The 27971-nt window shown below is 47.4% G+C and overlaps 1 pseudogene; it reads left to right on the forward strand.

Annotated features, from left to right (window-relative positions):
* Window positions 1–23790: 23790 nt before the first annotated feature.
* LOC135185850 (U1 spliceosomal RNA) lies at window positions 23791–23942 on the forward strand (annotated as a pseudogene).
* Window positions 23943–27971: the final 4029 nt, after the last annotated feature.

Here is a 27971-nt window from a genome sequence, read left to right on the forward strand (position 1 = left end):
TGACCTTGAAGGTCTTTTCCAAGTGAAACAATTCCATGATTGAACGATTTACTGTTCTTCCTACTTATACACTGCTCCCTTTCTACATCTTAGATTTCATAGAATAGAATCAACCAGGTTGGAAAAGACCTCCAAGCTCAGCCAGTCCAAACTATCATGCAGCCCTAACCAATCAACTAGTCCATGGCACTAAGACCCCCATCCAGGCTTTGCTTGAACACCTCCAGGGATGGTGACTCCACCACCTCCCTGAGCAGCCTTCTCAAGAGAGCCAGAAAGGCACAAGAATAATATTCAATATGCTACCATGTAATTGAGCTCCTTGCAAGGAGGAATAAATTACATTTCAGAGAGAGAAAAAGCAGGAGCAGAACTTATCAATAAGCATGCTAACAATTTCTCCTTGTCTCTTTCAATCCATCCACAAGAACAAGGAAGGGTACTTTATACACAGAGACAATGAACACAGGAAAAATAAAACCAAGAGTATTTTACAATCTCAGTTCATTTGCAGAACAAGGAAGAAATTAGTGCAGTGGTGAGAACAAACAGTTCAGCTAGGCTTTTTGGTTTGTGCCAGTGTGTTCTTACAGAATGACTTGCCTTCCCTGTGCTCCAGCTTTCCTGTGTGAGCAGCAGTGAAATCAGCCTTCACCTACCCCTGGCAGCAGCTTTATAAGGCTGATTTGGCATTTGCAATGTGCCCATCTAGGGGAGACTTTTGAGATGCAAAATCTCTCTGCTCTTGTTTCTGACTCGTTTTGTTAATGCATTAGTGTTTCACCTCCAAACTCAATGGTTTAACTAGAATAACCTTGCCTCAATTTGCAATCCTACATGGTTTTAGTTACGCTTCTTTTCCAGTTGTTTGAAGTATGCACATGGCTTGATTGGGGTTTGAAATTCAGCTAACAAAGAGGAGCTGAACTCTGGGGGGGTTTAGGATGGCTGCTGCCATTCAGCATAATCTTGTCTAAGCCCTCCTGGTTTGTCCTCACCTCTATCGCACAGACTCTGACAAGAGCAACCTCTGCTCCATTTAGCTGCCATTTCCCAGGGACAATTGGCAAACCCAGTTCCTCTTCCTCATCCCAACAGGTCTAAAATCCATCCATCTCTACAGCTCCACTAAGGCCAGATGTAGACGTTTGTTGTCCCTCCTCACTGCTGTTTCAAGCTTTAATGCTTTATTAGCTCTCAGAGCACTTTCAGAGAACTTTAGGTCTAATTGTATAGGGTAACCCTGAACCTGACCCTAGGTGGTTTTGATCACTCCCCAGGGGGGTTCTAAACACCAGCAGGTGATGGTTAGCCCAGTCCCCTTTCCTGTCCCATAATAGCAGGGGGACTTCCCCTTCCTCTCTCTCTGCATCACTCCGCTCCCTGCCTCGGTTATACCAGCATCACCATCTGTTCCTGGCTCCTCTTTGGTTCACCATGTGGCCATCACCCACGAGGTGGACAAAGCCATCACCATCAGGTTGCATTCATACATTTTGTATTTGCTATTTTCCCTTCCCTAACCTTTTGTAACTTCCCTACTTCAGATACCTTTTAAAGTTACTGTTAAACTTTCCTTTTTCAACTTCCAAATCCAGTGAGGTTGATTTATTTGGGTGTGTTTACTTCTCTCTCTCTCTCTCCATCTAATCCCTTTCTTTTGGGAAAGAAGGGGAAGAAGGAAGGGCACTTTTATAAAGTTGTTATTGGTTCTATCAAATTTATCTGAGTCTCTGGAAATTTAAACTAGAACTGAGACACTAATAAAATATTGCATTTGCAATATTTTACCTCTTACCCTCTGGCTTGATCAGCCACCTGTGGAGGTGATCCACCACTACTACGATGGATTTGACTTCATTCAAGCTTCTTTCTCTCAGCCTGCACTGCAGCTCTGAGGAAAGCTTCTGAAAGAGGGTGAAGAGACTTTTTAGGTATTTAAAACACACAAGAAGGTCGAGGCAACATTAAGCAGGACTCTTGGCAGGCATTTTACTGGAGACTGATTTTGAGGAAGGGCTGGCTTTCCACTCAGGAAACATCAAGCTCAGAGATGCAAAGCTGCATCCCACCCTTGTTGCCAACTCCTTCATCCTGCCACATTTATTTTACAGATTATGTGAGATGCTCTTCATGATGCTGGCAAAAGCAACACACTATGGCTGTGGCACTGTGGGAGATGATACTTCTTTATTGCTTCTGTTTGTGGTCTCAGATGCCTGCAGCAAATAGGCTGTTCCACCACTCACTGTCATACAAATGCACATCTACAGCCCATGTATCATGACAGGGCCAGGCTTCTTGAACACATGCCTCTTGGACAGCCTGGAGACATAACAAATATCCAGAAGGTCTGCAAAGCTATAAATGCCAACCAACCCACAGCTTGAACTGAAGTTAATGCATTTAGAGGAAGGGGTAGAAATGGCACAACTGATTTTGTGGGATTTAGTTAGCGAAGCCATGGCACTGCAGCAGCAATAAAGAGCCAGATCAATCACAACTGGGTGTGAGAGAAGGCTTCATAGACTGTAAGTGCAGAAGTAAATAATAAAATAGGCCAGAAGCCTCCCTCTGGCCCTGAAAATTAGCAGCATATGAGCTCACATAGATAACTGAATGCAGTGCTTCTCCCCAAATGGATGTGGCCAAAGCATCCATCGTCCAGCTGGGAGCTGCTCCAAGACTGTGCTGCTCCTTAGATGTTGACTGGATATAGTCTGGGAATAAGCTGATTTGCACAGAACAGAACCCCCTCAGGAAGAATGACAAGATATTAATTACCCTGGCTTTCATAAAGCCATGCACATGCCTGAGCCTGAAGATTAACCCTGAAACATAGCTCCATACAATTCACTCATTTCACAGTAGTAAAATCAATCAACCCATCATTAAATAAATTTCTACCACTCTGCATCCTTCTGCCCATGTGTAAATGTGATAAAACCAAGCTTTATCAGAGTGTTTCATATGGAGATATTTCTGCTTTACCTCCATCAATCATGTTATTTATAATTGATTTCCTAATGACCCTGCACCAGCTCACAAATGGCATTGTGCTGTATTTCTTAGTCAGACTTTTTTTCACCTGATGGAAAAGACTAATTTTACCTACCTCAGTACTCACTACACAAAGTCTTTTCACTCATAAAGGGTTCTTTTACTATATATTTCCAATGGTCCCTTACAGTAGGCTGAAGATGAGCCAGCAGTGTGCCCAGGTAGCCAGGAGAGCCAATGGCATCCTGGCCTGCATCAGGAGCAGTGTGGGCAGTAGGACAAGGGAGGTTATTCTGCCCCTGTACTCAGCACTGCTCAGGCCACCCCTTGAGTGCTGTGTCCAGTTGTGGGCTCCTCAACTCAGGAGAGATGTTGAGGTGCTGGAAGGTGTCCAGAGAAGGGCAACAAAGCTGGTGAGGGGCCTGGAGCAGAGCCTTGTGAGGAGAGGCTGAGGGAGCTGGGGGTGTGCAGCCTGCAGAAGAGGAGGCTCAGGGCAGAGCTCATTGCTGTCTGCAGCTGCCTGCAGGGAGGCTGTAGCCAAGTGGGGTTGGCCTCTTCTGCCAGGCAACCAGCAACAGAAGAAGGGGACACAGCCTCAGGCTGTGCCAGAGGAGGTTCAGGCTGGATGTTAGGAGGAAGTTGTTGTCAGAGAGAGTGATTGGCATTGGAATGGGCTGCCCAGGGAGGTGGTGGAGTCGCCATCCCTGGAAGAGTTCAAGCAAAGCCTGGATGAGGCACTTAGTGCCATGGTCTGGTTGACTGGATAGGGCTGGATGCTAGGTTGGACTGGATGACCATAGAATCATAGAATCAAGCAGGTTGGGAGAGACCTCCAAGATCACCCAGTCCAACCTATCACCTATCCAGTCAACAAGACCATGGCACTAAGTGCCTCATCTTGAAGGTCTCTTCCAACCTGCTTGATTCTATGATTCTGTGATTCTGTGATTCATGAGCCTGCAGATGCTAAAAATTATCTTGAAATATCTCTTGAATTTACCTTGCAGAGTTGTTTTATTCTTTACTTTTTAGGATCAATTTCCTCTATAATAATGTAACCACCATGGCATTTACAAAGAACATCGCTAAAAATGTCCTTGAGCTCACTGGATACTTGCTCAAGATTACTCAGTGTGTTTTCTTTGGACATGTTCAGATGTAGACCAGAATGATTTATAACACATCATCAGTCAGCATGGTAAATTATTTCAGCTTGGAAGAATGAGAATAATAAGGAAGAAAAAAGAATAAATGCATGCAATATTTTACAGTATATAAAGAACTACTACTGAAACAGCCTGATTGAATCAGGCACAGGCTGTCCTGGTTGCAGGATGAACACTCTCTTCTTTCTAAATGCATGTGAAAAAAACCCACACCCATAATGTATATAGAATCATAGAGCCATAGAATCAACCAGGTTGGAAGAGACCTCCAAGATCATCCAGTCCAATCTAGCACCCAGCCCCAGCCAGTCAACTAGACCATAAAAGGGGGGGGGGGGAATTAAAAGGCAGTCAAAGCAAACCTGCTTCTGATATTTTTGGAGTACTTTGGGTCAGTTTTCTATTCAGAATTAAACTGAGATGTTTTATTGGGGGAAAAAAAGATTACAAAAAGAAAACAGGGGAAAAGGAAAGCAGAGCAGAAGTTAAATTGTCAAACAAAAGTATTTAGTGTCATAGAATCAGTCAGTGTTGGAAGGGATCACAAGGATCAGCCAGTTCCAACCCCCCTGCCATGCCCAGGGACACCCTACCCTAGAGCAGGCTGCTCACAGCCTCAGCCAGCCTGGCCTCAAACACCTCCAGCCATGGGGCCTCAACCACCTCCCTGGGCAACCCATTCCAGCCTCTCACCACTCTCATGCTCAACAACTTCCTCCTCACCTCCACTCTGACTCTCTCCACCTCAAGGTTTGCTCCATCCCCCCAAGTCCTATCACTCCCTGACAGCCTAAAAAGTCCCTCCCCAGCTTTTTTGTAGCCCCCTTCAGATGCTGGAAGGCCACAAGAAGGTCACCTGGGAGGCTCCTCTGCTCCAGCCTGTACAGCCCCAGCTCTTTCAGTCTGTGCTCACAGCAGAGCTGCTGCAGCCCTCTGAGCATCCTCCTGGCCCTTCTCTGGACACTCTCCAGCATCTCCACATCCTTCTTGTCCCAGGGGCTCCAGAACTGGATGCAGTACTCCAGGTGGGGTCTCAGCAGAGCAGAGCAGAGGAGGAGAATCCCCTCCCTGGCCCTGCTGGCCACACTTCTGCTGCTGCAGCCCAGGCTCTGCTTGGCTTTCTGGGCTGCAAGTTCACACTGCTGGCTCCTGTTGAGCTTCTCCTCCAGCAGCACCCCCAAGTCCCTCTCCTCAGGGCTGCTCTCCAAACACTCACTGTCCAGCCTGGAGCTGTGCTTGGCATTGCCCCCACCCAGATGCAAGACAACCTCCCCAGGCAACCTGTGCCAGTGTCTCACCACTCTCACTGCAAACAACCCTTTCCTAACATCTAGTTTCAATCTCCCCTCTGCCAGTTTAAACCCATTCCCCCTTGTCCTGTCATTACAAGACCTTGTCAATAGACCCTCCACAGCCTTCCTCTAGGTCCCCTTCAGATACTGGAAGACCATTCTAAGTTCTCCTTGAAGCCTTCTCTTCTCCAGGCTGCACAGCCCCAGCTCTTGTAGCCTGTCCTCATAGCAGAGCTGTTGCAGCCCTCTGATCACCTTTGTGGCCTTCCTCTGGACTGGCTCATTATGTCAGAAGTTAATAATAAAGAGGGAGTAGCAAGTCTACAATTTCAACATGATGCTCTTAAGATGGCATCTGTCAGGCAGTTACCTGGAGAAAGCAGGACTCCAATTTTTTCCTTTGCACATCTAAAACTAGACCACAAGTAAGAAGCAGTAAACCTTAGTGGAAGAGACAGCTGAGAATCTGCAGTACAGACTGTTAGGAGATTGTTTGGAGGTCAAAAGCAATCACTTTCAAAGTCAGTGGTAAGACTGGCTGTGTTACATAAGCTGTACAATGCCTGAAATAGAACAATCACATGGACCCTGGGAAACTGTTGTATAGAAAAAGCTATATAAAGGCAAAGCATTATTTATTTACTATGATGACTCTGCTTGATTCTGCCTCCATTTCTGTTCAAAATTAGGACAAAGAGGGAAGTGCAAAACAAGAAAGAAAAAGCAATCCAAGCCATCCACTCTACAGTCCTGCAGTGAAGCTGATGCTCTCCCTTGTCAAGAGCAGTGATTTGTGTTCATTCCTCTTTATGAAGGGAATTCTAAGGAATCATAGAATCAACCAGGTTGGAAGAGACCTGCAAGATCATCCAGTCCAAAGGAGACAGGGCCTAAGCAGTTTTGAGTGCTGTGTCCAGTTCTGGGCCACTCAGTTCAAGAGAGCTGTTGAGGTGCTGGAAGGTGTCCAGAGAAGGGCAACAAGGCTGGTGAGGGGCCTGAGACACAAACCCTATGAGAAGAGGCTGAGGGAGCTGGGGGTGTGCAGCCTGAAGAAGAGGAGGCTCAGGGCAGAGCTCATTGCTGCCTACAACTCCCTACAGGGAGGTTGTAGCCAGGTGGGGTTGGACTCTTCTGCCAGGCAAGCAGCAGCAGAAGAAGGGGACACAGCCTCAAGCTGTGGCAGGGGAGGTCTAGGCTGGATGTTAGGAGGAAGTTGTTGGCAGAGAGAGTGATTGGCATTGGAATGGGCTGCCCAGGGAGGTGGTGGAGTCACTGTCTCTGGAGGTGTTCAAGAAAAGCCTGGATGAGGCACTTAGTGCCATGGTCTGGTTGACTGGATAGGGCTGGGTGCTAGGTTGGAGTGGATGACCTTGGAGGTCTCTTCCAACCTGGTTGATTCTATGATTCTGCTAGAATAGAGTGCTGAGGTGGGTGTAGATGTGCCTGAATGTCCTTGCAAGTGGCACAGCTTTCACTAAAAACCAGAGGCATTGTGCTCCTGGCAAGCTGAAAATGAGCTGCAAGAAGACTTCCAATAAAGGTCTAAGAGAAATACCTCAGGTGGGTTTGTTCTACCACCAACTTGGCAGTACCAAGTTGATGGTTGGACTCAATGAACTTGGAGGTCTTGGAATGTAAGCTTTGAAAATCCTAGCCTTGAAATTGGAAAAGAGGCTATTAAAAGCTGTGCTAGTTTGAAGCAGGGTAGAATGTTTTGGTGAGAGAAAGTAGATAATCGGCTGTGAAAGGAAAACAATGGTGATGTCTCCTTCCCTCACAGTCTCACTGAGAGGCATGGGAACAAGAAGGAAAACATTAGATAACACTTTTCACCATCTTCTCACTCTGCTTTTGGCTTCAGACTGAGCTACATCTCCCTAACCTCACTGCCACTAACTTTGCTCCTTAACCTCTTGGCTGCACCTCTTTTTCTTCCAAGGATTTGGGGTAAGGTTGAGAGGGGCAGGGGGAAGGTGCAGGGGTGGTTGGAAGCCCCTCCTGGGGACTCAGGTTTCTGGGAGGGGAGTTGTGTTTCTGTATTACTTTTACCTTGTATATTTCTGTCTATAACTGTATATACTGTAAATATCTGCTTGTATATTGTGCCAGCTGTAAATAAATAGCTTCATTTATATTCCCTGAGTCCAGCTGAGTTAGCTGGGGTTCTTTCTAAAGTGTGTGGGGGGGTGGGTAATAGCCAAACCACCACAAAAGCCCACCAGAAATTTCATTAGCATTTGGATATCAAAATGAGAAGGAAAATTGAAAGTCAGATGGAAACAGCTTATTAAGCTGCAGCAAAGTCGGAGAAGAAGAAGGATGTTTCAGGAGAAGCACAGCAGAGAAACAGGAAGCTTAACCTGAGAGAGACTCTTTATCATCATGATAAACCAGCACACATCTTTTATCTCAGCTTGACTACAAGTCATGGGATTTCAGGGGTACCATAAAAACCAGTTTGGCAGTCATGTTTCTGGCACTCTGGAGTACTTGACAGTATCACAGTATCACAGTATCATCAGGGTTGGAAGAGACCTCACAGATCATCAAGTCCAACCCTTTACCACAGAGCTCAAGGCCAGACCATGGCACCAAGTGCCACGTCCAGTCCTGCCTTGAACAGCTCCAGGGACGGCGACTCCACCACCTCCCCGGGCAGCCCATTCCAGTGTCCAATGACTCTCTCAGGGAAGAACTTTCTCCTCACCTCCAGCCTAAATCTCCCCTGGCACAGCCTGAGGCTGTGTCCTCTTGTTCTGGTGCTGGCCACCTGAGAGAAGAGAGCAACCTCCTCCTGGCCACAACCTCCCCTCAGGTAGTTGTAGACAGCAATAAGGTCACCCCTGAGCCTCCTCTTCTCCAGGCTAACCAATCCCAGCTCCCTTAGCCTCTCCTCGTAGGGCTGTGCTCAAGGCCTCTCCCCAGCCTCGTTGCCCTTCTCTGGACATGCTCAAGCATCTCAATGTCCCTCCTAAACTGGGGGGCCCAGAACTGAACACAGCACTCAAGGTGTGGTCTGACCAGTGCAGAGTACAGGGGCAGAATGTCCTCCCTGCTCCTGCTGGCCACACCATTCCTGATGCAGGCCAGGATGCCACTGGCTCTCTTGGCCACCTGGGCACTCTGCTGGCTCATGTTCAGGCAGGTATCAATCAGCACCCCCAGATCCCTCTCTGTCTGGCTGCTCTCAGCCACTCCGACCCCAGCCTGTATCTCTGCATGGGGTTGCTGTGGCCAAAGTGCAGCACCCTGCACTTGGAGCTATTTAATACTTGATTTGATTTGAAAGAATAAAGATGTAGGAATATCTATTGCTCATTTACTGTCAAGTATTAAGAGCTGTGTCAGACCATCTGGCAAGAAGTAAAAAGTGAGCAGACATAGATGAGGCCCAAAATAATGTTATGTGAGAGACACACCAGTAGATGAAAATACCAAAAGTCCTCCTCATCATGAGGACTCAGGAGAAGTCATGCAAGTTTGAGCAGTCATAGAATCATGGAATGGTTTAGGTTGGAAGTGACCTCAAAGTTCAGCCAGTTCCAACCTCCTGCCATAGGCAGGGGCACCTCCCATTAGAACAGGTTGCTCAAGGACTCATCCAACCTGGCACTGAACACCTCCAGGGAGGTTGTGGAGCACAGAAGCACCCAACGTGATCAAAGATCACGTTGGGTGCTTCTGTGCTCCACAACCTCTCTGAGCATCCTGTGCCAGTGTCTCACCACCCTCACTACAAACAACTCTTTCCTGACATCTAGTTTCAATCTCCCCTCTGCCAGTTTAAACCCATTCCTCCTCATCCTGTCATTACAGGACCTTGTCAATAGTCCCTCCCCAGCCTTCCTGTAGCCCATTTGAGATACTGGAAGGCCACTCCAAGGTCTCCTTAAAGCCTTCTCTTCTTCAGGCTGCACAGCCCCAACTCTCTCAGCATGTCCTCATAGCAGAGCTGCTGCATCCCTCTCAGCATCTTCATGGTCTCCTCAGGACTGGCTCCAACAGTTCCATGTCCTTCTCGTTCTGGGGGCTCCAGAAGTGCACCCAGGACTGCAGGTGGGGTGTGAGGAGAGCAGAGGCAAGGGGCAGAATCCCCTCCCTTGCCCTGCTGCCCACACTGCTCTTGCTGCAGCCCAGCACAGGGTTGTGTCTGGGCTGCACTCCCACTGCAGGCTCCTGTTGAGCTTTTCATCAACCCAGACCCCCAGGTCCTGTTCCTTAGGGCTGCTCTCAGCTAGGTGGGGGTCTGAGGAGATGGTGTTACACTGAACTACCTTTACCCTGTGCCCCACATTAAATGAGCAAGTAGCCATTCATACTTCACTTAACTGAAGTAGCCTTTGCTATAAATCAGTGACAGAATCTTGGCTCCCATTTACATTTTGCTGCAGAGTCATACAGTTTAATCATCAGTCCCTCACCCTCCAGTGAGATTCTGAAAGATAGGAATATTTTGCTGTATCAGAAGGGAGCAGATAGCAGAACTCATTGCCCCAGGGTGCTGGGAAGTGGAAGACTTCCAGAATTCAAAATGAGCTTGAAGTATACAGGTATTTCAGAAAGATTTGGGTTTCTCCCAGTGTATCTTGAGTCACAATGAATTAAGTAAAGATAAAGTCCTGGCTTGCACTAGAAGTAGTGTGGCCAGCAGGACTAGGGAAGAAGAGCAGTGAAGCTGGTGAAGGGCACAGAAAACAAGTCCCCTGAGGAGCAGCAAAGCAAACTGGGTTGGTATAGCTTGGAGTGAAAAAGTTTGAGGGGAGACATTCTTGCTCTCTACAACTCCCTGAAAGGAGACTTTAGTGAGGTGGGGCTCAAAGTCTTCTCCCCAGAAATAGCTGATAGGACAAGAGGGTAGAGGGGAAGTTGAGATTGGACTTTGGGAAATAAACTCTTCACAGAAAGTGTTGTTCTGATGTGAAACAGGCTGCCCGGGGAACTGATGGTGTCATCATCCTTGGAGGTGCTCCAAAGCTGTGTAGATGTGACACTTGTGGACATGGTGCTCCAAAGCTGCGTAGATGTGACACACTTGTGGACATGGTGCTCCAAAGCTGTGGAGATGTGACACTTGTGGACATGGTGCTCCAAAGCTGTGTAGATGTGACACTTGTGGACATGGTGCTCCAAAGCTGTGGAGATGTGACACTTCTGGACATGGTGCTCCAAAGCTGTGTAGATGTGACACTTGTGGACATGGTTTCATGGTGACTTTATCAGAAAAAGGGGAAGGGGAAGGTTATAAGGCACAAAGGTACCAAGGTTAAAGCAGCAACAGGATGGAAATTGAAACCACCCAGACTAGCCTCAGCCAGCTGGGAATTAAGGAATGAAGATTTATATTCCCAGCTTAGCACAATATACAAGCAGAGAGTTACAATATTTACAGCTATAGATAGGAATAGACAAGGTAAATTCTCAATCCAAGAGAGATGTTGAGGTGCTGGAATGTATCCAGAGAAGGGCACCAAGGCTGGGGAGAGTCCTGGAACACAAACCCTATGAGGAGAGGCTGAGGGAGCTGGGGGTGTGCAGCCTGCAGAAGAGGAGGCTCAGGGCAGAGCTCATTGCTGTCTACAGCTCCCTGAAGGGAGGCTGTAGCCAGGTGGGGTTGGGCTCTGCTGCCAGGCAAGCAGCAACAGAAGAAGGGCACAGAGCCTCAAGTTGTGCCAGGGTAGGTCTAGGCTGGATGTTAGGAGGAAGTTGTTGTCAGAGAGAGTGATTGGCATTGGAATGGGCTGCCCAGGGAGGTGGTGGAGTTGCTGTCCCTGGAGGTCTTCAAGAGAAGACTGGCTGGGGCATGGTCTGGTTGATTGGCCAGGGCTGGGTGCTAGGTTGGATTGAATGAGCCTGGAGGTCTCTTCCCACCTGGTTGATTCTATGATTCTATGAAAGGGGGAAGATAATTTCTGTATGCTGACAACAAAAATGTCTCTAAAGCTTTCAAACAGATGGGAGGGTGGGCACTTGCCTGCTCCTCAGGACTATGTTCTACCTCATCTTTTATAGTGACTGCTCACATTCCTGTCCTGCCCCTGTATGTACCTGTGTGACACTTGCCTTTTAAGTACATCTCAATACATAAAGAGCTGTCTCTGCTGGCACAGATGATCCTACCCCACCTCTTATTTTCTGATGGACTTTATGTAGAAATCCAACTCCTTCTCAGTCTATTTTTTGCAGGCCTCAGTGCCTATATGTTACTTGCTTTAGTTTTGGTTTAAAAGAGTCATTTTATCTCTTCAGGTCTGTGGGTTTTCCTTGCAGCTCTGTCACAGCCATTTCAACTCTCCCCCAGGAGGGTGTTGGGTACTAATTGCACCATCTGCACTCTGGATCTTACAGCATTGCTAAGTTGTCTCAAATACTGGCAAGAAGAATCATAGAATCATAGAATCAAGCAGGTTGGAAGAGACCTGCAAGATCATCCAGGCCAACCTATCATCCAGTCCTATCCAACCAACCAGACCATGGCACTAAGTGCCTCATCCAGGCTTTGCTTCAACACATTCAGCCACAGCGACTCCACCACCTCCCTGGGCAGCCCATTCCAATGCCAATCACTCTCTCTGACAACAACTTCCTCCTAACATCCAGCTTATACCTCCCTTGGCACAACTTGAGACTGTGTCCCCTTGTTCTGTTGCTGGTTGCCTGTGTGAAGAGCCCAACCCCCACTTGGCTACAGCCTCTTTATTCTCATCCCTTACATGATATATGTGACATAAGAAAGATGTAAGACAAATGCTACTGCTTTTATTTCCTGCTGTAGCTACATGACAATGGTTAGGGTTGTGAATGTTCTACTTGTTTATGTGGAGGGGTTGCTCACCACTGGCTCTTGTAGCAAGTATTATTGAAGAAAAATCAGGAATGCATCAGGAATGGTGTGGCCAGCAGGAGCAGGGAGGTCATTCTGCCCCTGTACTCTGCACTGGTTAGACCACACCTTGAGTGCTGTGCTCAGTTCTGGGCCTCCCAGTTTAGGAGGGACACTGAGATGCTTGAGCATGTCCAGAGAAGGGCAACGAGGCTGGGGAGAGGCCTTGAGCACAGCCCTACGAGGAGAGGCTGAGGGAGCTGGGATTGGTTAGCCTGGAGAAGAGAAGGCTCAGGGGAGACCTCATTGCTGTCTGCAACTACCTGAGGGGTGGTTGTGGCCAGGAGGAGGTTGCTCTCTTCTCTCAGGTGGCCAGCAGGCTGTGCCAGGGGAGATTTAGGCTGGAGGTGAGGAGAAAGTTCTTCCCTGAGAGAGTCATTGGACACTGGAATGGGCTGCCCGGGGAGGTGGTGGAGTCGCCGTCCCTGGAGCTGTTCAAGGCAGGACTGGACGTGGCACTTGGTGCCATGGTCTGGCCTTGAGCTCTGTGCTAAAGGGTTGGACTTGATGATCTGTGAGGTCTCTTCCAACCTTGGTGATACTGTGATACTGTGGTACTGTGAAAAGAACATGGTAAGTGTTAGGAGTGGAAGGAAAAAAAAGCCCTGTTGGAGGAAGACCTCTACAGACTGCAGCTTGATAACTTCATCATTTTCCAAGAGTTCAACTTGGTTGCTATTCATTGTGTTGGTTTTCTGTAGCAGCACTTAAGACTTAAGCAAACTTTATAGAGCAAAGTGTGTGTTCTTTAGCAGCTGAGGTACTGTGAGATAAAACTCGATCCTATTGCTTAGCTTTGTGTTCCTTCTACACAAAAAGGATTTGGGAATTGGAGGAACTCAGAGATTACAGCTCTTGGTTACACAAAAATCACACATGTGTACTGTTTTAATTGCCACTAACCAAATAAGGACTCTTATTATCAGTGCTGTTATAGCTACCAAACCAGGTATGCCAGGTATTATGGTGAAGATATGAACAATAAAGATAGCTTATACTGTTTGTGGTGTTTGCCACTATCATGAGAATCATAGACTCATAGAATGGTTTAGGTTGGAAGGGACCTCAAAGCTCAGCCAGCTCCAATCCCCTGCCATAGGCAGGGACACCTCCCACTAGAACAGGTAGATCAAGACCTCATCCAGCCTGGCCTTGAACACCTCCAGGGAGGTTGTGGAGCACAGAAGCACCCAATGTGATCAAAGATCACATTGGGTGCTTCTGTGCTCCACAACCTCCCTGGGCAACCTGTGCCAGTGTCTCACCACCCTCAACCTGTGCCAGTGTTTCACCACCCTCAACCTGTGCCAGTGTCTCACCACCCTCACTGCAAACAACCCTTTCCTAACATCTTGTTTAAACCCATTGCCCCTTGTCCTGTCATTACAAGACCTTGAATGTAAGGCAAAATCTGGAGTAAGGGAGAGGGGTGGGAAGAAGGTTGTAGGGTGGTTGGGACCCCCCCCCTCGGGGACTCTGGTTTCTGGGAGGGCTGTTGTGTTTCTGTATTACTTTTTAACTTGTCTATTTCTGTCTCTAGCTGTACAGATTGTAACTACCTGCTTGTATCTTGTGCCAAGCTGTAAATACTGAGCTTCATTCTTTAATTTCCAGTGGCTGAGTCTAGTCTGGGTGATTTTTCCTAAGTATAGGGGGGGCAGGGAGAACCCAAACCAACCCAGTCTGCTGTACAGAAAGCCTGGATGAAGAGAGGGTGAAAGGCAGTATCAGCAAAAAGAAAGATCCAGAGATGCTCATTAAAAGATGCCTCCTCATGGTTTCAGATGCTGCACTTTATTGATTAGCAGTCAGGAATTTGCTTGTTCATTCCTCCCACATCTGGCAGAGCTTCTGCACAGATAATCATTAAATGTGGTGTTTAATAGAATTAAAGCCAAGCTGATGCCTCCACGTAGACCTGCTCATCTTGTTTTGCTGTTCACCTCAAGCAGAAATAACCAAAGCAGATCAAGGACAGCTGTAGTAGTGAAATACAGGCAGAGAGATTGACTTCAGCAGGTTTGATTTCTGTGCTTCATTGTGAAAATGGCTTTAGATTTAATTTGAAGAAGTGGGTTCTGTTTTCTAAGAGTTAAAGGAGAGATTTATACACCTCAGTGCTCTTCTAGTTCTCAGATATTTTTGCTCTATGGCTTCAGATAAATTGCAACCAGTAAGATTAATCATAACTGCCTTCAGGTCTCTTCTGTGATGACATTTACAGCAGCACTAGTCCCACTGAGCAACCCTTACAGCCTTATCATGAAGTTGCAAATGCACATTGGCCATCTACCTTTCCACAGGACAGGCTCTGCTCTTCAAGATCCTTTTGCTCTCTGTTCACAATGAGTCACAGAATCATAGAATCAACCAGGTTGGAAGAGACCTCCAAGATCCAACCTAGCACCCAGCCCTATCCAATCAACCAGACCATGGCACTAAGTGCCCCAGCCAGGCTTGGCTTCAACACCTCCAGGGATGGTGACTCCACCACCTCCCTGGGCAGCCCATTCCAATGCCAATCACTCTCTCTGACAACAACTTCCTCCTCACATCCAGCCTAGACCTCCCCTGGCACAACTTCACACTGTGTCCCCTTGTTCTGTTGGTGGTTGCTTGAGAGAAGAGCCCAACCCCACCTGGCTACAACCTCCCTTCAGGTAGTTGCAGACAGCAATGAGCTCTGCCCTGAGCCTCCTCTTCTGCAGGCTGCACACCCCCAGCTCCCTCAGCCTCTCCTCACAGGGCTGTGCTCCAGACCCCTCACCAGCTTCATTGCCCTTCTCTGGACACCTTCCAGCATCTCAACATCTCTCTTGAATGAGTAAATCCAAGAGCCCCATAAGAGTTGCCTGTGCTGCAGATATCTGTATCTGGTTAGATAAATTGCATCCTTGCCTCTTCAAATGATGCCTCTTCAGAGGGGTTTTAATAAATATAACTGCAATCAATCAATGACAGATTGTGCCTATGATCTTTTTTCTGTTATGTTTCCCCTTGCTCTTTGTTGCTTTTCCTTTCTTATGTCTCTTTATGCATAGAACAGAATCTTGAATTAATTTGAACGATCATAGGCATCCCCCTTCAATAGTTCTTTCTGGTATTTTGCTCTCAGCAGATCAACAAAGGTATAATAGAATCATAGAATGGTTTAGGTTGGAAGGGACCTCAAAGCTCAGCCAGATCCAACTCCCTGGGACACCTCCCACCAGAACAGGTTGCTCAAGATCTCATCCAACCTTGAACACCTCTAGGGAGGGAGCAGCCACAGTCTCCTTGGGCAACCTGTGCCAGTGTCTCACCACCCTCACTGCAAACAACCCTTTCCTAACATCTAATTTAAATCTCCCCTTTGCCAGTTTAAACCCATTCCCCCTTGTCCTGTCATTACCAGACCTTGTCAATAGTCCTCCTCCAGCCTTCCTGTAGCCCCCTTCAGATACTGGGAGGCCACTCCAAGGTCGCCTCAAAGCCTCTTCTCCAGGCTGCACAACCCCAACTCTCTCAGCATGTCCTCATAGCAGAGCTGCTGCAGCCCTCTGAGTGTCTTCGTGGCCTTCCTCTGGGCTGGCTCAAACAGTTCCATGTCTTTCTTGTGTTTTGGGCTCCAGAACTGCACCCAGGACTGCAGATGGGGTCTGAGAAGAGCAGAGCCAAGGGGCAGAATCCCCTCCCTTGCCCTGCTGCCCACACTGCTCTTGCTGCAGCCCAGCACAGGGTTGCTGTCTGGGTTGTGTACACACACTAGGTGTATTCTAAGTGTAAAGACTTTTAACACTGTATGTGAAACAATCTCTATCTTCCAGAGGGACCTTCAAGGTTTATCTCATTTCTCTGCAACTAAATCTCAAAGGTATTAAATTCATATCTGTATCTGTATCCACATCCATGTCCATATAGAATAGAATCAGTCAAGGTTGGAAGGGACCACAAGGATCAAACAGTTCCAACTCCCCTGCCATGGCCAGGGACACCCTACCCTAGTTCAGGCTGCCCACAGTCTCAGCCAGCTTGGCCTTAAACACCTCCTGGGATGGGGCCTCAACCCTATCCATAGTTATTGCCCAGAACATGACTTTTATTTTCTGTATCTTGTTCCAAGGTAAAGTTCTGTCCTGCTGTGTGTTACACCTCTGTTTAACTGCACATAGCTCTGCTGTCCCAACAACTAGCAAACAACCTGGTCCATGTGCTGTGCTTTCTGTGCTACTTAATCCCTCTTCCAGTGCACAGAACACAAGTCCATTTTTAAATTGGCAGGTGTTTTTCATCCCTCTCAAGGGCAAGATGTAGAGTGTCACGTGCTGGGTACACGTGCAGAATTTCTAAGCACCCCACAGCCAAGTCAGGATGGGGTTGCTGCTTGTTGACAAAACCAGAGCAATTGAGGAGACTCTTCAGATTTCTTCCCCACAAGAAGGGAAAACAAGCAACAACAGACATGCTGTTCAAGACAGAATGGCATATGAGGCACAATTCATGTGCCCCTACTTATTTACTGGGGGTTACTGTGGTTTCACTTTTGTGTCATGACCATTCACATCATTTACAGCAGATACCAGGCACATGCATCACCTATGCACCAGACTGCCTCTGGCAGCAAAGGCAGCTGAGTAGTTTTGAAGATGCTTCATCAATAACCTTCTGTCCTGTAGTCTTCATTTCACCCAAATTTAGCTGTCTATGGTTTAGGTGTCAACAGCTGAGTAACTAACCTTGTGCAGTCATTGGGAGACATAGACACTTTAGAATGTGAGTCATCTGTCCTCTTCTAGTGATCTGCTTTTGGATGAGAGGATTTTCATCTTGGACTCTACTGAATATATGAAGTAGACCCTCGGGAAAGAGGAATTAATATTACAGTAACAAGCTCAGGTGTGGTTCATGTGGGCAGGAGCTGCCTCCCACACACACACACACACAATCTTTCATCCAAGACGTGATTCAGTTGTGTCTTTCCACTTCAGGCTTCTTCCCTGTGTTGAAGCAGAGGAAAAATGAGAGGTGTGGGAAGGAGGGCCCATAAAGGCAACCTGTTGGTTTTAAATAACTGCATAGATAATATAAGTGTATAGAGTAAAACATAATCCCCTTGGCTGAATAGAGACAAATGAATCATTAAAACTTCATTACATGCAACTGCTTGTAGCAAAGAGAGGGGAAATGACTGATCTGCTGTAAAGCAGATCCTCTTTCTCACTGCTAAAGTGCACAGGCAGCTCCAGTAAATACAGACCAGGAGAGATTCATGTCTTTTTGCTATTCTTTTCATGGTCTCTGTGTTGATTATTGCTTCCAGTCAGAACTACTGTACTGCCTCTCTTTCACTCTCTGCAATTGAAAAAGCTTTTTAAGGCTGTGCATTTGGAAGAAAAATAACACAGTTTATTCACTGCTGCTTTCTCGCCTAAAAAGGATGCTTAGAGTAGGAAGACAGACTTACAGGAGGACAAAGATAACAACAGCATAACCCCATGGACTCATTTTGTCAAGATGCTTGCAACAGAATGCAGGGGTGAAATGATTTGAACAAGTTTATCCTGTGGATTGTCAGAACAACCAAGGATGGAAATCAGCTCCTCTGACTCCTTGACCTGCAGCGCTTCACCCACTTCATCCTTCTTTATCTATATGCTTTAAAGTATCATCCAGCATCTCTGGATAGGTTTAAGTTTTCCCTTGCACTTGTTAGGTTGAGCTTTTGCTCTCCACTAGCCTTCACTCATATCACATCACAGAGCCACAAGTTATTGTGTAAGGATCTCCAGCCAGCTAGTTATGAGTTCAGTCAGTTAGATATAAGAGCAGACTTAACAGGGCAGATCTCATATCACAGAGCCACAGGTTATTGTGTAAGGACCTTCAGTCAGCTAGTTATAAGTTCAGTCAGTTGGTTGTAAGTGCAGTCTTAACAGGGCAGCTCTCATATCACATCACAGAGCCACAGGTTACTGTGTAAGGATCTTCACCCAGCTAGTTATATGTTCAGTCAGTTAGTTATAAGTGCAGCCTTAACAGGGCAGATCTCATATCACATCACATCACAGAGCTACAGGTTACTGTGTAAGGATCTTCAGCCAGCTAGTTATAAGTTCAGCCAGCTAGTTATAAGTTCAGTCAGTTAGTTATAAGTTCAGTCAGTTAGTTATAAGTGCAATCTTAACAGAGCAGATCTCATATCATGTCACAGAGCCACAGGTTATTGTGTAAGGATCTTCAGACAGCTAGTTATAAGTTCAGCCAGCTAGTTATATGTTCAGTCAGTTAGTTATAAGTGCAGCCTTAACAGGGCAGATCTCATATCACATCACAGAGCCACAGGTTATTGTGTAAGGATCTTCAGCCAGCTAGTTATAAGTTCAGCCAGCTAGTTATATGTTCAGTCAGCTAGTTATAAGTTCAGTCAGTTAGTTATAAGTGCAATCTTAACAGAGCAGATCTCCTATCACATCACAGAGCCACAGGTTATTGTGTAAGGATCTTCAGACAGCTAGTTATAAGTTCAGCCAGCTAGTTATATGTTCAGTCAGTTAGTTATAAGTTCAGTCAATTAGTTATAAGTGCAGCCTTAACAGGGCAGACCTCACATCACATCACAGAGCCACAGGTTACTGTGTAAGGATCTTCAGCCAGCTAGTTATAAGTTCAGCCAGTTAGTTATAAGTTCAGTCAGCTAGTTATATGTTCAGTCAGTTAGTTATAAGTTCAGTCAGTTAGTTACAAGTGCAATCTTAACAGGGAAGATCTCATATCACATCACAGAGCCACAGGTTATAGTGTAAGGATCTTCAGTCAGCTAGTTATAAGTTCAGTCAGCTAGTTATAAGTTTAGCCAGCTAGTTATAAGTTCAGTCAGCTAGTTATATGTTCAGTCAGTTAGTTATAAGTTCAGTCAGTTAGTTACAAGTGCAATCTTAACAGGGAAGATCTCATATCACATCACAGAGCCACAGGTTATAGTGTAAGGATCTTCAGTCAGCTAGTTATAAGTGCAGTCTTAACAGGGCAGATCTTAAATGTGGAGGTTACCCCAGCTCTAGAAACTTCAGCCATTCTGTGAAGTGGTAGGAATTTGAATGCAGGATTTGAGGGAGGGGTTGTGGGAGCACAGAGTGGCTAACAAACACATAGAGAACTTGATGGAAAAATTCCCAGTAGCTTAAAGATCTTCATATTCAAATTTCCACTGTGAAAGAGTATCCTGAAAGACTGTCCAGCCTGATAGCAAAGCTCAGCTTACATCAGTTTGGCTGTCTGGGGGCCATAGATGGCAATCAGATGAAAGGTCACACCAGTGTTACACATGGAGTCAGCTTTGCTCTGGTTGGAAAGGCATCAGTCTGCTGAAGGGGCAAATCTTTGCATGAAACAGAAAGTAGAGCACTCAGCATCCTAATGTTTCCACAGCAGTTCCTTTACTGTTACAAGTCCCAGGGGAACTTCTTTAACCTGAATTCAGTTTTGCCACTGCAATATGTAAAGATGAGGGTAAGAAATGGAAAGCTTGAAGCACTCAACCACTCTGGAGAAAGTTTTAACCAGAATTTCATCTGTGTAAGGGAGGAGAGTTCATATTCTCTCAATATAATTGGCATTGGAAGCATAGTTGTCATCTTGATTTAGACCATTCATCCACCTAGGCATGATAAAACCTTCCTTCTAAGACTCAGATGGGAAGATTGGGTTCCCCTGGAGTCAGCACTGGTCAGGCCACACCTTGAGTGCTGTGTCCAGTTCTGGGCTCCTCCATTCAAGAGAGATGTTGAGGTGCTGGAAGGTGTTGAGAGAAGGGCAGCAAGGCTGGGGAGGGGCCTGGAGCACAGCCCTGTGAGGAGAGGCTGAGGGAGCTGGGGGTGTGCAGCCTGCAGAAGAGGAGGCTCAGGGCAGAGCTCATTGCTGTCTGCAGCTCCCTGCAGGGAGGTTGTAGCCAGGTGGGGTTGGGCTCTGCTGCCAGGCAAGCAGCAACAGAACAAGGGGACACAGTGTGAAGTTGTGCTGGGGAAAGTATAGGCTGGATGTGAGGAGGAAGTTGTTGTCAGAGAGAGTGATTGGCATTGGAATGGGCTGCCCAGGGAGGTGGTGGAGTCACCATCCCTGGAGGTGTTCAAGCAAAGCCTGGATGAGGCACTTGGTGCCATGGTCTGGTTGACTGGATAGGGCTGGGTGCTAGGTTGGACTGGATGAGCTTGGAGGTCTCTTCCAACCTGTTTGATTCTATGATTCTAAGATGGATTTTCTTCAGAGACACTATGAGTTGCAATGTCTAAGAGAAACAGCCTTGTAAATAAATACTGTGCTTTTAAGGTACAGGGAAAGATCACCTATGTGCATGTTTAGCATTAGAGATGCCACTGCCCATACTCCTAGTCATCAAATCTTAGAATCATAGAATGGTTATGTTGGAAGGGACCTCAAGGATCATCCAGTTCCAATCCCCTGTCATAGGCAGGGAAACCTCCAACTAGAACAGGTTGCTCAAGGCCTCATCCAACCTGGCCTGGAGCACCTCCAGGGAGGGAGCAGCCACAACCTCCCTGGGCAACCTGTGCCAGTGTCTCACCACCCTCACTGCAAAGAATCCTTTCCTACCATCTAGTCTAAATCTCCCCTCTGCCAGTTTAGACCCGTTCCTCCTTGTCCTGTCATTACAAGACCTTGTCCGTAGTCCCTCCCCAGCCTTCCTGTAGGTCTCCTTCAGATACTGAAAGGCCACTCTAAGGTCTCCTTGAAGCCTTCTCTTCTCCAGCCTGCAGATCCCCAACTCTTGTACTCTGTCCTTACAGCACAGCTTCTGCAGCCCTCTGATCACCTTCGTGGCCCTCTTTTGGACTTGCTTCAACAATTCCATGTCCTTCTTGTGTTGGGGGCTCCAGAACTGCACACAGGACTCCAGGTGGGGCCCGATGAGAGCAGACCTGCAGGGCTGCAAAACCCCAACTCTATAGCCTGTCCTTATAGCAGAGCTGCTCCAGCCCTCTGAGCATCTTCAGGATCATCATTGTGGCATGCTTGTGCATTGTAACCACACAGCCATGCATGGCATAGTTTGATCCACTTGGATTTTAGACATGAGAACACAGACTCTGCCTCAATAGTCACAGATCTCACTGCTCAGCAAGTCCATTGCCTGTGTACTTATGTGCCTCTTATTAAAAGTTCTTCACAGAGAGAGTGATTTCCCATTGGAATGGGCTGCCCAGGGAGGTGGTGGAGGCACCGTCCTTGGGGTCTTCAAGAAAAGACTGGATGAGGCACTTAGTGCCATGGTCTGGTTGATTGGTTAGGGCTGGGTGCTAGGTTGGACTGGATGATCTTGGAGGTCTCTTCCAACCTGGTTGATTCTATGATTCTATGAAAACACATGCAAACTTCAATAAGCCAGGAAGGTTAAAAATAACCCAAAGCATCCTTATGCTCAGTGCTAATTTTGTGTATGAAGGAAAGAGCAAGAGAAGTATGGCAAAAAAAGCCCCTGGTAGTATAGCAGCTTGGGGAGGAAAGGCACTAGGAACTTGTAAAAGAAGCCTGGAATTCAGCTCAGCTTGTAGAACTGCTGGAGATTAGGGGGTTTATTTTTCCCCTTGGCTTCTTTTCAAGCAACTTTTCAAGTATTCCAGTTATTCTTGGACCCACGTGGGCTGTAACCCATGGATAAACATGTTTGGGAAAGTCAGTGACTAATCTCCTGAAAAAGAACCCTAAGAGCAATTGTAATGAGGACTTTTAATAGATACATTCCTCCAGCAGGGCATTTAATGGTGGATTTAAGCCTGATTCTACTAGTGCAGGACATTTAATAGTCCTGAACCTTATCTCTAGATGTTGAGACTGGCACATCAGGGTGAATTCTCAAAGCAACAATCCTTTGTCATTCTGCTCTGGTTATTAAACCCAGAGCCTGATGCTGCTCTAATTTGTGAGGGGAGTGGTCCATGTGCAGAAGTTGTAATTCTAAGGGCATTTATTTCTTCTACGGGCACATTCTCCTTTTATTTGGGTTTGTCTCTTGTGACAGTGCTGCAGGTCTGTCACTTTTAGACAGTTTGAGTCTGGTGCTTACAGCCTGCAAAGGCTCCAGATGTTCTCTGAATTAAGATAATTCAATCTGGTGTTTAAATCAAGGGGCAGGGCAACCTGAACCAGTTTATCGAGTTAGAAACAGACTTGTAGATTGCAAACAGCCACCCTGAGAGTCATGCTTGCCACTGCTGTGACCCTTTTGTTTCCTCCTGTCTACCAGGGGAGATCTCCATGGCTCTCTCAGCCACTTGAGGAAGAACAAGGAGAGCAAAACGTTGATCCTTTTTGAATCATGCCTTCTTGACTGAAATAGGTTAAGGAGCACTCAGAGAACTATACCTGCTAACAGATCTGAAGGCAAGAAAACCTTCAGGTAAGGAGATGCTTGACCACATAACCAGTGCTGATAGAATCACAGAATCATAGAATCAACCAGGTTGGAAGAGACCTCCAAGGGACACAGTCTCAAGTTGTGCCAGGGAAAGTATAGGCTGGATGCTAGGAGGAGATGCTTGAGCGTGTCCAGAGAAGGGCGACGAGGCTGGGGAGAGGCCTTGAGCACAGCCCTACGAGGAGAGGCTGAGGGAGCTGGGATTGGTTAGCCTGGAGAAGAGGAGGCTCAGGGGTGACCTTATTGCTGTCTACAACTACCTGAGGGGAGGTTGTGGCCAGGAGGAGGTTGCTCTCTTCTCTCAGGTGGCCAGCACCAGAACCAGAGGACACAGCCTCAGGCTGCGCCAGGGGAGATTTAGGCTGGAGGTGAGGAGAAAGTTCTTCCCTGAGAGAGTCATTGGACACTGGAATGGGCTGCCCGGGGAGGTGGTGGAGTCGCCGTCCCTGGAGCTGTTCAAGGCAGGACTGGACGTGGCACTTGGTGCCATGGTCTGGCCTTGAGCTCTGTGGTAAAGGGTTGGACTTGATGATCTGTGAGGTCTCTTCCAACCTTGCTGATGCTGTGATACTGTGATACTGTGAAGTTCTTCACAGAGAGAGTGATTGGCATTGGAATGGGCTGCCCAGGGAGGTGGTGGAGGCACCGTCCCTAGAGGTGTTGAAGAAAAGACTGCGTGAGGCACTCGGTGCCATGGTCTAGTTGAAGGCTCATAGAGATCCTAACTCAGCAGTGTAAAATTTGAGGTGGGGAGAAGAAAGGAGAGAAGAAAGGACATTGGTCCATGCTATCTGTACCACTAGTCTATTTCCAAGCACATCTACTGTCACACTATTTGGCACACAAAGTGTTAAGTAGTATTCCTGAATGTAGAACACTGCACTTCTTTCCTTTGTGTCCTCTGAGTCCTGAGTTAAAGTTTGCTTTGTTGTGTTTTCCAGTTTCTTGGTGCATTTACCCATAAATGGCTCCATAAAACTTGCCCCAAGAGTTTGTGTTCTAAAGAAAAATGCCAAACTGGGACTGTTGCCATTGCCTAGCATACTTACCTGGCAGGGGAGACACCATGATCAGGCAGGTGGTTTTCCCAGGGCGAGGCTCATCCTTTGCACTCCAGGTGTGCTGACCCCTGTGATTCCCTCCAAGATTATCCAGTCCAACCTAGCACCCAGCCCTGGACAATCAACCAGACCATGGCACTAAGTGCCCCAGCCAGGCTTTTCTTGAACACCTCCAGGGATGGTGACTCCACCACCTCCCTGGGCAGCCCATTCCAATGCCAATCACTCTCTCTGACAACAACTTCCTCCTCACATCCAGCCTAGACCTCCCCTGGCACAACTTGAGACTGTGTCCCCTTGTTCTATTGGTGGGTGCCTGGCAGAAGAGACCAACCCCACCTGGCTACAGCCTCTCTTCAGGTGGCTGCAGACAGCAATGAGCTCTGCCCTGAGCCTCCTCTTCTGCAGGCTGCACACCCCCAGCTCCCTCAGCTTCTCCTCATAGGGCAGACACAGCCCCTTTGTGGACTTCCAGGAGCTCAGCCTGGCTGGAATGTCCAGGATGTGTAGGCCTTACATCAGCTACCCAGGGAAGGTGTGCAGGGAGGGGGCAGAGGCCCTCCCCAGTGCCACTGAACCCCTGTAAATGCATGAGAAGACACAGGAAGATTTCCTGAGGAGCTAGACACCAATCTATAAAAAGGCATGAGCAATGCCTGCCAAGATGTGCACCTCCACTAGAGCACCTCCACAGGTGCACCTCCACCAGAGGAACTGGAGGAACAACTCCTGCAGAACAGCTCTAGAAGAACTCCTGAGCAGCTCCACAGAAGAACATCTGTGGGCCACACACAAGGTCCCTCTCTCCCCACCTTCTCCCCCTCCATCTCTGGCTCATGGTAATACAATCCCTGCTCTTTTCCTTCCCTGCTCTTCTCTTTTTCTCTGTTGTTCTCTCTCTCCTCTTCTCTCCTTCCCTCTGTTTTGTTCAACTTTATCCTTTAATAAATAGTTCTGTGGTGCTCTCTGGTCCCACTTGCACCTTAATTTCACCACAAGGAGATCTATAGGAACAGATCTTGCTCCTCTGAACAGAGATATTGTTCATCTCTCTGCTCCAGACCTTGGCAGGTATTTACCAGTATCTGTCTTGTTAACCATCCAACTTGTCCTCATTACCCTTTCTAGTTGTAGTTAGCATGCATCAATCTTTTGTTCTCCCAGACCTAGGAATCTGCATCTGCATCTGCATGCCATTCCTGGCAGCCTGGCCTCGATTCTCTGCTTTGCCTTCTTTAGCTTCAGCTGTTTTCTGGCATTTGGAAACTTATTGGACAACGTTGAGAAGGATGAGCACTTTTAGAGACATCCAGCAGCCTGCTCAGCAGGATGCCCTTGCTCCTCATTCCCAGAACATGAGTTAGCTGGCCAGTGGAGAAAGCAGGACAGCAATCCATGCTGAACCCTGATCTGGTCCCAGTTTTAGAGTAGAAAAGGGTTTTTTTCAAAGCTGAGAAAGAGATTAGAGCTTTTCCCTGTCACTGAGTGCTGCCTCTGTCACCTTGATGGGCTACAGACATTCTCTGCTACTTCATTTGTGCCACAGTTAGGAATGGGCAAGAGGTTTTGTTGGGGTTTGGGGTTTTTTGCTTGATGTCTGAAAACCATAGCTGGGAGGAGAAGGATGAGACCCAAACAGCTTCCCTGATCGGTATACAAAGGGAAGGAGATGTGAAACATTTGTTAAGTTAAAAGTCAAATGTGCTATCTTAACCTTTTTGGGAGCAAACCCATTCTCTTTGCTTTCAAGCTAATGGCTTGTTTAGATGCCCAGCCTTTGTGAAAGGGTTAAATGTTGCCTTTTTCAACAGCCCATTTTCAGCTGTTGTGTTTTGTGTCCGGTGAATTCCAGCTGCGGTTTCAGGGCTTTCTTTAGCCTTCATTTGTTTCACAACAAAGCACAAAATCAAGACTGTTCCTTCTCTCCTCTGCAGACAAGATAGATTAAAGGCTGGGGAGGAAAAATAAGAACACTGCAGGAATTGAAAAGGAATTAGGAGGCAGAGCAGTGAATTGAACAAACTGAGATGTGCCTGACTATATATAGTGGCTCCAGGGCGGATGGTACCGAAATAGCCATGCTGGGCTCCCTTTGGAGTCAACAGAGGGCAAACCACTATAAATCATGCTTTCTAGAGAGTGGCTTGTCAGGCAGACCTCCACTAGAGGATGATCACATCATCTCCCATTCCTCTCCAGTGCCTGCAAAGGGATTGGAGAGCACTACACATAAAGGGGCACAGTCTCATCATGACAATCTGAGAATCATAGAATCAAGCAGGTTGGAAGAGACCTCCAGGATCATCCAGTCCAACCTAGCACCCAGCCCTAACCAGTCAACCAGACCATGGCACTAAGTGCCTCATGCACTCCCATCTTGAACACCTCCAGGGATGGTGCCTCCACCACCTCCCTGGGCAGCCCATTCCAATGCCAATCACTCTCTCTGCCAGGAACTTCCTCCTAACATCCAGCCTAGACCTCCCCTGCCACAACTTCAGACTGTGTCCCCTTGTTCTATTCCTGGATGCCTGGCAGAAGAGATCAACCCCCACCTGGCTACAGCCTCCCATCAGGTAGTTGTAGACAGCAATGAGCTCTGCCCTGAGCCTCCTCTTCTGCAGGCTGCACACCCCCAGCTCCCTCAGCCTCTCCTCATAGGGTTTGTGCTCCAGGCCCTTCACCAGCCTTGTTACCCTTCTCTGGACACCTTCCAGCACCTCAACAATAGATCCATGGACCACAGCACATAGTCACACAGCAATTTGTAGATTGGAATGATTTAAATTAATGGAGCTTATTTTATCCTTTTTCAATAGAGAATAGAACTGGATGACTGTGTAGGTGTTTTCTGTAGCCAAGGGTGAGAGGTTGTAGCCAGGTGGGGCTGGTCTCTTCTGCCAGGCAAGCAGCAACAGAGCAAGGGGACACAGTCTCAATCTGTGGCAGGGCAGGTCTAGGCTGGATGTCAAGAGGAAGTTGTTGGCAGAGAGAGTAATTGGCATTGGAATGGGCTGCCCAGGGAGGTGGTGGAGTCACCATCCCTGGAGGTGTTCAAGCAAAGCCTGGATGAGGCACTTAGTGCCGTGGTCTGGTTGCTTGGCTGGGTGCTAGGTTGGGCTGGATGATCTTGGAGGTCTCTTCCAACCTGGCTGATTCCATGATCACTGAATGTGTTACTTGCAAGTAAGAGGAACATTAGAAGAAAGGAAATATCTTCCTAGGTGGCTGTACCTACTCTTTGAGAATAAAAAGCATAATGCTACGATGAGCAGAAATAGAACTCATTGCTTTGCCAAACTGACATAGCAGGTCCCAAAATTCTCCAAAGATTGTAAATGACCCTTACAAATGTACAGCAGGATTTTTTATCTCAGAGACTCATCCACTGACTCAGGTATCCAAAATCTAAACATTTATTCCTATCTCCTTCTTTAAGCTCCCTCTGTAATCAGTAGATCGTTATTAACATTTTCAGACAGAAATTTAACTCCTCCTAACACAGGCATCCAGAGCAGGCAAAAATCACCTCGTAGAGATGCTTCATTTTCTTATCTTCTCTTCCTTATTTGAAAGGGATCCATCCAGAGCGACCTAGACAGGCTGCAGAGGTGGGCACAAGACAACCTCAAGAGGTTCAACGACACCAAGTACAAGGTCCTGCAGCTGGGTTGAGGCAATCCCAAGCACAAATTCGGGCTGGGCAGTGCCAGGCTGGAGAGCAGCCCTGAGGAGACGGACTTGGGGGTGCTGGTGGAGGAGAAGCTCAACAGGAGCCAGCAGTGTGCACTTGCAGCCAGGAAAGCCAAGCAGAGCCTGGGCTGCAGCAGCAGAAGTGTGGCCAGCAGGGCCAGGGAGGTGATACTCCCACTCTGCTGTGCTCTGCTGAGACCCCACCTGGAGTACTGCATCCAGTTCTGGAGCCCCCATGACAAGAGGGCTGTGGAGATGCTGGAGAGTGTCCAGAGAAGGGCCACGAGGATGCTCAGAGGGCTGCAGCAGCTCTGCTGTGAGCACAGACTGAAAGAGTTGGGGCTGTGCAGGCTGCAGCAGAGGAGGCTCCCAGGTGACCTTCTTGTGGCCTTCCAGGATCTGAAGTGGGCTACAAAAATGCTGAGGAGGGACTTTTTAGGTTCTCAGGGAGTGCCAGGACTGGGGGGA

The sequence above is a fragment of the Pogoniulus pusillus genome, chromosome 23 (assembly GCF_015220805.1).
Source record: "Pogoniulus pusillus isolate bPogPus1 chromosome 23, bPogPus1.pri, whole genome shotgun sequence".
NCBI lineage: Eukaryota > Metazoa > Chordata > Aves > Piciformes > Lybiidae > Pogoniulus > Pogoniulus pusillus.